At 38.6% G+C, this 12141-nt stretch overlaps 1 long non-coding RNA gene across 3 annotated transcripts in view; it reads right to left on the reverse strand.

The window, feature by feature from the left end:
* Positions 1-386: 386 nt before the first annotated feature.
* Positions 387-12141, reverse strand: part of LOC307163778 — a 12178-nt gene continuing 423 nt past the window's right edge. The window contains exons 1-4 of one of the 3 annotated variants that reach the window (XR_013822134.1): positions 4548-4569; positions 3947-4014; positions 498-532; positions 387-454 (exon numbers count right to left, since the gene is read on the reverse strand). This is a non-coding gene — a long non-coding RNA (uncharacterized lncRNA). Of the gene's footprint in view, positions 455-497; positions 533-3946; positions 4015-4150; positions 4182-4547; positions 4570-12141 lie in introns of those variants that run through there. The other 2 variants (XR_013822135.1, XR_013822133.1) reach the window with 2 other exon arrangements.

Consider the following 12141-nt stretch of genomic DNA (forward strand, 5'->3'; position numbering starts at 1 on the left):
GTCACGGTTACCTGATGTGGGACTGTCACTGTTACTGTAGTGTCCACTGAGAGAGAGAGAGAGAGAGAGAGAGAGAGAGAGAGGGGGGGGGGGGGGGTTGTCACGGTTACCTGATGTGGGACTGTCACTGTTACTGTAGTGTCCACTGAGAGAGAGAGAGAGAGAGAGAGAGAGAGAGAGAGAGAGAGAGAGGGGGGGGGGGGGCGGTTGTCATGGTTACCTGATGTGGGACTGTCACTGTTACTGTAGTGTCCACTGAGAGAGAGAGAGAGAGAGAGAGGAGGGGGGGGGGGGGGGGGGGGCGGTTGTCACGGTTACCTGATGTGGGACTGTCACTGTTACTGTAGTGTCCACTGAGAGAGAGAGAGAGAGAGAGAGAGAGAGGGGGGGGGGGGGGGGGGGGGGGTTGTCACGGTTACCTGATGTGGGACTGTCACTGTTACTGTAGTGTCCACTGAGAGAGAGAGAAGGGGGGAGGGGGCGGTTGTCACGGTTACCTGATGTGGGACTGTCACTGTTACTGTAGTGTCCACTGAGAGAGAGAGAGAGAGAGAGAGAGAGAGAGAGAGAGAGGGGGGGGGGGGGGGGGGGTTGTCACGGTTACCTGATGACGGACTGCGCTGGACCATCTGGCAACTCAACGTAATTACATCAAATTCTACACTGTCAGCAAAGAGTGAGTCTGAGCAGACATCACACACACACACACACGGATCACTTATATTCCTTAAGACACTTCAGAGCCTCATCCACCCGTTCTTCAGTGATGTAATCCTCCACATCTGTGACTGTGAGGTGCTGAAGGACAGGTAGATGTACAGTAGACTGAGTGAAACTGTCATGTGTTAAAGTCTCTCTCTGCCTCATTTTCAGCCTCACGTTCGTTTAAGAGTGTAAAAAGTAATTAACACCAAACTTCCTCCTCAAATCTAATTAAAAAGCAAAAGCCCTGCAGATATTAGAGCTGTTATTAATGAGCCTCAGATACAATGACACGAGCCTCAAACGTCGTACATCACAAATAAATATATATTTTAAAGACATTGCATTTTTTAATGGTCTATTATCAAGGTTTTACTCCCTAAAGTGATAGGATGGTTTTTTTTTAGGCAGTTGATTTCTAGCCTGCATATTAATGCTCTCATTTGCATAAATCTTGTCACTTCATTTTGACTTCTAATTAAAGCCTTGAGCAATTGGTCATGTGACCTGTTAAATGGAAGTGATGATCTGTCCTGAGCTTATTATGATGTCAAATAAACACACACACACAAACAAAAAACCATGCCACACAAACACTCACACACACACTCTCTCACACACACACACACACACATTCACAAATCATGCCACACAAACACTCTCTCTCACACACACACACACACACACACACACAAACCATGCCACACAAACACTCTCTCTCACACACACACACACACAAACCATGCCACACAAACAAACACACACACACAAACCATGCCACACAAACACACACACACAAACCATGCCAAACACACACACACACAAACCATGCCACACAAACAAACAAACACACACACACACACACACACACACACTCACAAGTCTCTCTCTCTCTCTCTCTCTCTCTCTCTCTCTCTCTCTCTCTCTCACACACACACACTCATAGCACTCCCTGAACTTGACCCCAACATGACCTTTGACCCCAGACGCTCACTGTAAGATGAGTTCAAGTTAAGTGAAGTCAACTTTATTTCTATATAACACATTTTTCAAAGTAGCTTTACAGTAAAATCATTGTGAGCATCACAAAATTCAACAGTGTAAAGTATAAAGGCCCGTTATTAATATGAAAGATGTGCTAATAGCAAATTGTTTTACTACAGATCACCAACGGTAGGAACTTTCCTAGAAACACATGTAGTTCCTGTCAGAGGAAACAGCAGCTGTGAGTCAGAAGAGCACAGACGGCTCGCTTTCGGGTTTCAGGAGCACTAAAAATAAAGCATTGTTGCAGCAGGGACGCTTTAGGAAAAGTGGCGCAGTGAAACCTGACAATTACAGAGAAACAAAGACAGAAAGTAAAGAAAGAAAAAAGTTTTTGGATTACAAGAACTGTCACACACACACGAGAGATGAACCTCACGGCTCGTGTAGAGATGAACTCTCTCACTGTTGCGTTCGGTGACCAGGGGCCGGTTGCACCAGCAGTGCGTAAGTTATAACTTAGCCTAGTTTTGACGTAAATGGACACTAAGTTACGACTTGCGCACTTCTAAATATGTTTGCGTTGCACCATTAAACTTAGTTGAAGCGTAACTCTACATATAAACTAAATATTTACGGCAGCCTCCGATCAGGAGTAACGGATGGAATAAAATATCAGACAGACTGAACTGCATCAATAAGCTCTTCTTTTACCTGACAGACTTCAATTCTTTAGACATATATGATAATGCTGACATTTACACTCACTTACATTTTAAGAGAGAGAACATTATGTGAATAGATTACTTTGTTAGCGGCTCTTTAACACGAACCTGTCCTGAACAGCGCGCCGCTGTGTGCATCGGTCCATGTGCATGTCAAATATCAGTCATAAACAATAAACGTAATTTCTTATGCTTTTTGTATCAATATTTATTTATTGATCCTTATTCATTTCAAATACAGTTTCTGAATGTAATTTACAAAAACACTTATGCTATTCATGATCAAGTATCGTATTTAATGGAAACTTATTTTTACCGTTAGTAACGTGAGGCAAAAGAATGAAGGATAAACTGAAATTCACAGCATTTCAACACAACTTCTGCTCACGTATTGAAGGCTGCTATTGGATCATCGAGGCTAAACGTCATATTATGCGACTACGCATTACTTTACGGAGAGCTTATGACCTACTAGCTACGTTCTGCCTTACGAACTAATGGTGCAACAGAATAAAGTTCAGAGTTAGTTACAAACTAGCTAGTAGTTACTAAGCCTCTAGTGTGGACTTTACGTTCCAATTAAAGAAAGAACTTACGAACGGCTGGTGCAACCCTACCCAGGAGTGTAAGACGAGTGATCAGAAAGTAACATCATCAATCACACAGTCAATCTCTCCATTAATAAGATGCTTTAGATAAAAGGCTCTGGTAAATAAACACACAGTAAATGTTCCGCGGCGGATCTGAACACGAGATGATCCTTTAAGAGCAAACAGGATAGAAACACTCAGACTATCGTGTAAAAGCTGCATTAAACACTCATAAAGAGATGATGGTGTGTGTGCTGACAGATGTGTCTATTTTAGGGCATAAATCTGATATCTGTGAATCACGGAGGACGCTAAATAAAGACCGAGAGGAAACGCGCGTGTGTGTGTGTGTGTGTTCAGTGCTTAGAGGTCACCTCGCACAATCTGTCAAGAAATTAACTTAAAGGATTCATAAAATCACAGTGTACAGCAATATTTAGTCAAGACTCTCAAACATCTGATGACATTTGTGATTCATTAACGGGTAAAAGAGATGCAGATTAGAGAACAGAGACCCTCATAATCAAAAGACATTCGCATTTAAAAAAGGAAAATATCCAGTAATGTTCAAATATGCACAAGATTGTACAGTTTGTTCTGTTGCGATTCATCGACAAGGAACCAAAACAAATTAAATGCACATCAGTCTGTTGTGTGTGAGTGTGTGTGTGTATGTGAGTGATGACCATTTTCTCTCTAACGCATCCAATCATGTTTGCTTAAACCCCGCCTCTTTCGTACATCCACTGCAAGCCCCACCTCCACCTTTAAGTGCCACGCCCACATCTCAACATCCAATCAACGGATAGAACCCAAGTTGCCAACCAACACTGTTTTTTTGTAGCTAATTCCGCTTCATCTCAACTTTAAACAAATAAGATAATGAGAAGCACAAAACAAAACTCATTCTGTATGACACACACACACACACACACACACACCCACCCACTCACTCACTCAGGTCAGATCCAGTGTGTGCTGAACTCACAGTGATCATCCATGGCCAACACCATCTGAGAAACACTACAAACATCATGAGACACACATGACATAAAAGAGACACTCAGAGAAAGATGAGCATTTAAACAGCTTTAAAGAGTTTTCTATGATTCATACACACATACAGATATTTACTGTTTCACTTCTTACTCGGTTGTTTCTGGATTTTTCGGGGTTTTACCATAGACTGTAAAAAAATAAGGTTTTACACTCAACAAACGCGCTTGTTTTGGACTAGTCAGATTCCTGCTGACGTCACATCCGGACAGACTCGACGGTCACAGGTAAAACGGTTATTGAAATAAAATAAACAAATATGTGAAGTACGGTTTTTCAAGTGTCAGATTAGACGCAAATAACATCAATTACGCTCGTGCGGTGATTATTTGCTTAATGTTTTATTATTACTATTACTAATTTTCGTGGTGAAGAGCAGTTCGTAAACGTTAAAGTCTAAACTAGTTTCCTCACAGAGTTATTTCAGATAATGAAAAGTATCCTCAAAAAAATAAATAAACAGTTTCCTCAGAAAATGAAGTTTCCTCACATTATGTCGGGTTTTGAAGGACTGCTTGGTTCTTCGTATCGCGCGCTCGGCACGTGACAGCGATTCCGTACATCTTCGTAGTGGAATTTATGAAAGATGAAACACGTGACTTGACAGTTAACACATTATTATTCTTGGGAAATTCTTTGCTGAAAACACTTCCGAACTTTTACGTTTTTCATAAGGAACTGTGCCATTACTTCTTAAAAAAAATGCCTTAATCTTTTCTACTTTGAGGATGTTAAACTTTCTGAAAACCCCTAGTCTTTTATTTTATTATTTATTTGAATCTATTTTTATTTTATTTCTTTATTTATCCTTATTTACTTATATTTTCAATATCTTATCTGGTGCTTGTCTGTTGTCTGAGAAGACATTTCATATCTTGTACCTGGCCAATTATAGTTGTTAATATTGTTCAATAAAGTAAAAAAAAAAAAAAAAAAAATCTTCATAGTGGAATTAAAAAAAACTTTTATGTTTATATAATAAATACTAAAGGCTGGTAAAAAAAAAGGAAAAAATATTGATTCCCATTAAACAAACGTATGTTGCTTCCACAGTGCAGAGCTAGCGTGACTCCCAATACAGTTTCATTTGAAAAACGTAATTAATTTACAAACTAAATCATGTAGGCATATTTAGATCCTTATGTAAATATGGTGACAAACAGTTTATTGAAAAATATAAAATAGTTTGTCTCATTATAGCTATATCTGCAGTTATACCTATCTTCTTCAGTTATATACATTTTCAAGTGTCTAGAAAAACTATTAATTTGTCAATTGATCACAAAAGACTCAAAAGGTCAAAGTTCATAGTAAGAAAATGCACATTTTGTTAGAAAGTGATTTGATGTTATAATCATAGTCTACTCTAAAGATAAGAATTTTGTAAATATATTTATAAAAAAAATATTTTTATAAGAATCTGTCACTGATGTTAACTTTCTTAAACTAAAACAAATCCCTTTCCAATGTTGTATCAGGGTACAGATGATTGCATTATATATGCACCGTGATATTCATAAAATATGTCAGTGAATACCATGGTCAAGGTTACATTTTCACATACTAGCACTTTTTCCAATAGTGTATTTACTGTTTATTTATAATGTGTTCCACTGTGATATTGTGGAGTATTTCCATAACTCATATTCAGTGAGTGTTGTGTTTTTGGTTTGCTCTGACTAAGCGCCACCAGAGGGCGACAGCAGATCACAAATCACACACACACTGGATTCCTCTGTCTGCACGTGACCTTTGACCTGTGTGACAACAGCCTTGAAAGAGCTAGCGAAAAAAATGAGTAACACACAAACCTTTACAAAATAAAGGTTCCAAACGATTTATTTTTTCACAGCGATTCCATAGAAGAACCTTTCAGTGACCTTTGACCTGTGTGACATGAGCCTGTTACCTTTCAGTGAACATTTCTTAAATAAACTATTATTTTTCTTAGTGCAAAGAACATTTTAATAATCTAACAAACCTTTTTTTCCACTATAAATAATATTTTGTGCAAGTGAAAGATTCTGTGGACGTTAAAGGTTGTTCATGGAACCATCGATGCCTTTATTTTTCATCCTTCATGAGTAAAATCCTCCATGACTGAGTAAAGGAATGTGTGCAACATCAGTAATAATGGCTAATAATAATAATAATGGTGATTTGTCGGTTCAACATCCTGGAATGACATTCAAACCAATGGTTTAGGGTTCATTTTCAGGCGATACACTGCCGTTCATAAGTTTCTGATCGGGAAGATTTTTAATGTTTTTAATAATTTAATATTAAGTCTGTTCTGCTCATCAAGGCTGCATTTATTTGATTAAAAATACAAAAAATGTAAAAACTAATATTGTGAAATACAGTATTATGACAATTTTTGTGATCAAAGCTGAATGTTCAGCATCATTACTCCAGTCTTCAGTGTCACATGATCCTTCAGAAATCAGTATAATATGATGATCTGATGATCAAGAAACATTAATGATTATTATTAATGTTGAAAACATTATTTTCAGGATTCTTTGATGAATAGAAAGTTCAAAAGAACAGCATTTATTTGAAATAGAATCTTTTGTAACATTATAAATGTCTTCACTGTCACTTTCGATCAATTTAATTAATCCTTGATGAATACAAGTATTGATTTATTTTATTTATTTCCCCAAAAAAATAAAAATAAAAATTCTTACTGACCCCAAACTTTTGAGCGGTAGTGTTTAATGGTACAAAAGCTTTAGATTCCAGATAAATGCCGTTCTTCTGAACTTTCTTTCTTTCCTTCATCAAAGAATCCTGAAATAAAAATGTAAAAAACTGTTTTCAACACTGATAATAATAATCATAAATGTTTCTTAATCATCAAATCCTCATATTAGAGTGATTTGTGAAGGATCATGTGACACTGAAGACTGGAGTAATGATGCTGAACATTCAGCTTTGATCACAGGAATAAATTACACTTTACTATATACTCACATAGACACAGCTATTTTAAATATTTCACAATATTACAGTTGTTTGTGTTTTTAATCAAATAAATGCAGGCTTGGTGAGCAGAAGAGACTTCTTTTAAAAACATTACAAATCTCACTGATCAGAAGCGTTTGCCTGGTCGTGTACACTGGAGAAAACACGAGAGGAGCGCTGGCTAAAGAGGACGATTAACCCTTGGTGATCAGCTCGTCTGTCCTCATCATCTGTGTTTTAATATAACCTCGGCTCTCACACCTCAGATCAACAGCTTGAGGAGTCGGAGGCGAGTTTCTTTAAGGGATTTCTAACAAGCCTCAGTGCGAACGAGGATAATTTGATCAAACGCAGACTTTTTTTGCGAGAGCCAATTAAACAGAGTGAGTAAGACTTCACACAATGCCACAACAGAAACACAAACGCTGGGAGAGAAGGACAGAAACGCCTCTGTGATCTTCTAATCACTGAGTCTCCAGAATTACTCATGAGACGCGCTGGAATGACGATTGTTTGAGAGGCTTTATCTGGCAGAGTTAGATCTCACTTCTACTGTCTGTGTGTGTGTGTGTGTGTGTGTCCGTTCTGAAGTTCTGTTGTGCACAAGTTATCATTGTTTGTGGTAGATGTTATTGATGACATGGACAGAAAAAGATGTGCATCTTTCTTTTCTTTTTTTTTTCAATTCTGTAATCTTCAGCTGTGAACAAAGTCTGATTAGGGTTGGGAATCCTTTGTGTTTATTTCTTATACTTGTCAATTGAGTTTAACAGACTGGTAATGTAAACAAATTCAACATATTATTTAGCAATTTTTGCAAAACTAATACATTTTTCTGAAGGAAAATAAACATTTCTGCATTCTCTAGGATAATTTGGGACCTCTCCTATAGCTTATTATATCTCCAGCAGTGGAGAATACCCTCTCAGAAGGGCTAGAATATGCTTGAACACACATGTAAGATCCAGACAGGTGAAACATATTTTTAAAAATCGGTTTGAATGATTGATTAATAAAGACTTCACTTGTTTCATTACTGGATGAATCAGCGCTCTAGCGGTTAATGAACAGAACTGCATGCGTCTTGCAGAAGAACATTGTAGCCGGAGCTACTTCTCTCTGTTTATGTCTATAGGCGCGTTTCCATTACAGATTTGCTCAAAACTTTTGCGATTTATTTCTAAATATCGATAAAAAACTATTGCGAAATGACGGCGTATCCATTAACCGATGTTATGCGACTAAAGCGTTATTTTTTCCTCTCGCGATAAGTCATTCTAAAAATCATGGCAACGGACGTTGGTAGGTTTATATATATCACAGCCACCGCACTGGCCATTATTATTATTAATGGAAGGAGATGTAGGCGTGTTATCCAAGCATTAATGGTAAGGAACTACCCTTATACTTGTGAGCGGCACATATGAGGTGTTTCTGGGAGTTTCTCCCTCAGATCTGCTGCGAGGTCTTGATTGTGGCATTTCTTTGAGGTTTAGAATCCAGTATTTCTGTCATTCCTTTGTCTTTTATAAATTTAATAAAGAATTCTGTCTCGTATTCTGTCCAAACACACCGCGTCATCTACGTCAGGTGACCTGTAAATGCGCAAAAACTGTTTCAGTTGCAGTTTTGCGAAATATTCCTTTTTCGAATTGCCTGAAAAACCTCCTCATGTGAGCGTAAAAACTTTTTTGCGATAAATGGGAGTTTTTGCGAAATTGACGTGTTTCCATTGGGCGTATTTTCAATTCGCAATTTCAATTTGCGCAATTTGAAGGGTAATGAAAACGCGGCTTATGACGCGGGTGAGTCACGCAGGCACTGGGCTAACGTTACTCCGCAGCGGTGCGACCCGACCGGTGTAAAGTAGTCTGAGTTTCAGCGCTTATTACAGGCTTACCGTAGTGATTCAGGATAAGACAAAAACACAGTTTGAAAAAAGGTATTCATGATGTACTCGCTCATTATTTACATTTTGTAAATTCTGAACATAAAAAAGTTACAGACTGCGGCTTTAACAGTCTTATGAATGTTTTGAAGCATCAGATGTAATCAATACACTCGTTATTTAAGGCAGCGACTTTCAAAAGGTGATTTACTCTGTATTGGTTGCTACCGTAGACTGTAAAAAATTATCGTAATTTTAACGGTAAAAGACTGTAAAAATGCTACAGTGAAAAACTGTTAATTGGTTAACAGAAAGTTTCCGTACTATATACGGTAAATAAAATACCATTAAATTTACAGTTTTTGAAAGTGAAAAAGAACAACTCATTGTATAATTTACAGTGAAAAACCGTAAATTGACATTCCCACAATTCCCTGTGTGACACTTCACATTTGATGTATTTTTGTTGAAATAACTGTTTCTTCATAGTTTTCTTCGTTTTTTTTTAATCAGTTATGTACATTAGGGTTTTATGTTACATTTAATGTTGTTAAATTAATGTTTATTGCATTTTTTAAATTTCATGTGTGTTACCGTGATGGTGTTTAATGTTTGTGTGAATGACACTGTGCAGCTTCTATATATTAGTATTAACTTTCTTGTGAAAGCGCTGCTTGTGATGAGCTTTGATTGATCATGTGACTCTCATCACTGCTGTGATTGGTGGTTATCAGTGTATTACAATGGTACAAAACAGATATTAATATTTCAATAGGACGGTAAATTCACATTATATCAGATAATAAAATACGGTTTATTACTGTAAATTTTAAGTTAAGTCTGTAAAACCAATAACGTTGCTACCGTATTTTTGACGGTAAAGTTCTGGCAACCACAGCTGCTGGTTTTTTACCATAAAAATCACGGTTTAATTTTTTACCGTTTTTTACTCTGTATTGGTTGCTACCATATACATCAGTGTTTATACTCGAACTATAAACTTTTATCTCAGTACTTCTGTGATCATTTGAATATTTATAACACAGAAATATCGATACTGTGTTGTTGAAAAGACTGTGAAAGTGAAGCTGTTTCATATTGACAACTGCTCTCTCAACGACAGCGCAAACAGATTAGAGTGTTCCGGTGTGAAGTTTTTGTCATTTAGGAATAAGATCGCGTGGATGTTTGAAGCGAGATCGTTTAAAGATTAATCGTGCAGCCAGGGCTGGACTGGGACAAAAAATCCGGCCCACTACATCTGATCATAAACACAACCCATCTTTGCACGCCCTTGAATATGGATGAATATACGCCCTTAAAACCACTAATGCCATGTAATGAGTGAGTAGGAATGAGTGAGAGTTAACAGATACAACTGAACCGTTCTCCACAGTGATGAATCCTAAAACAAGCTACAGCATAAACTGCATTGGCATAGCAATACCAGTTTCCCACAGGAGTTTTGGTAAATCTGTGGTGAGTGGACCTCTGTCCCTCTAGGGGCGTTGGGGGCATTCTCCCCCGTGAGAAAATTGTGTGCTTTTTAATGTTAAATTCATCAATCTGGTGCACTTTGAGAGATCAAAATTAAGAGCTCCAACCCATATTCAGTGTGCAAATTGAACAAAGAAAAACTCAAAACTCTTTTAGTTGTGATAGACACTATATCACAACTAAAAGAGTTTTGAGTTTTTCTTTGTAGACACACTCCCCCCCCCCCCCCCCCCCCCCCTCAATAGAGTAAAACTGCACATTTTAGAGTGGCCTTTTATTGTGGACAGCCCTAAGGCACACCTGTGCAATAATCATGCTGTCTAATCAGCATCTTGATATGCCACACCTGTGAGGTGGATGGATTATCTCGGCAAAGGAGAAGTGCTCACTAACACTGATTTAGACAGATTTGTGAACAATATTTGGGAGAAATAGGAAAAAGTACAAAACATAGAAAAAGTCTTAGATCTTTGAGTTCAGCTCATGAAAAATGGGGGCAAAAACAAAAGTGTTGCGTTTATAATTTTCAAAAAGCACGTCGGCCAACCGGGAAACTGCCCGGTCTGCCCGATGGCCAGTCCACCCCTGCGTGCAGCTCTACTGTCTTTATACTCTCTCTCTCTCTCTCTCTCTCTCTCTGCGTTGATATCTGACGCAAAACGTATTCGAGTAGCGCGAGGTCCAGTGCATTCATTATTACTATTTTAATATTCATGAGGTGAGACGTTGCTATTAAAGGATAAGCTCCCAGCACTTCGCCCACACATCGCACCAGAACCGTTTTCGGAACCGAAACGTAGGAATTTCGCACAGTTCCGGTATTTTTCAAAAACACTAACGGTTCTGGATAAGAACCGATTTTCAGTTCCCAACCCTAAGTCTGATGGACGGATGAAACGAAAGTGTAACAATGGGACAATGAGGACAAGTGAACCTAAAAATTTTGTTGTTGTTGTTCATTAAGTTTCACTTATCTATCTATCTATCTATCTATCTATCTATCTATCTATCTATCTATCTATCTATCTATCTATCCGTCTGTCTGTCTATCTATCCATCCGTCTATCCATCCGTCCATCCATCATATCAGTCCGTCCGTCTGCCCGTCTATCTATCTATCTGTTCATCTATCTATCTATCTATCTATCTGTTCATCTATCTATCTATCTATCTATCTATCTATCTATCTATCTATCTATCTATCTATCCAACCGTCTATCAGTGTATATATATATATATATATATATATTGAGAGAGAGTGTGTCTCTGTCCATCTATGTTTAGTGTGTGTGTGTGTGTGTGTGTGTGTGTGTGTGTGTCCTGCAGGCTGTTCTCCACAGACCCTCAGCGGGGGCGTCACATGTGCTCTGGCTGCTCTCTCTCTCCCGCTAAACGATCCCAGTCCGGGCCGAGCCAAACCAGCACAGAACGCACAACTGCTCCCACATTTGTCCCGGCGTCTGTGTGTACGGTCCCGACGCCAAGCGTGTGTGTTCGAGACCCTCGTTCAGACGGGCCTGTGTTTAAACCAAACCGGCCCTGTGTGGGTCCTCGTAAGGCCTCACACACAGATGTTTCTAGGGCATTGTTATCCAGAGAGCACAGATAATTGGTTTTCTCCTGGATGGGACGGATGATGCGGTTGCCAGTGTGTGTGTGTTTTTTGGGTGTGGGTTTCAGCTATTAGGGTATATGTGTGTGTGTGTGTCTGCTGTTTGCCACCATATGCCAG

The sequence above is a fragment of the Squalius cephalus genome, assembly GCF_949319135.1.
Source record: "Squalius cephalus genome assembly, chromosome: 8".
Lineage (NCBI taxonomy): Eukaryota > Metazoa > Chordata > Actinopteri > Cypriniformes > Leuciscidae > Squalius > Squalius cephalus.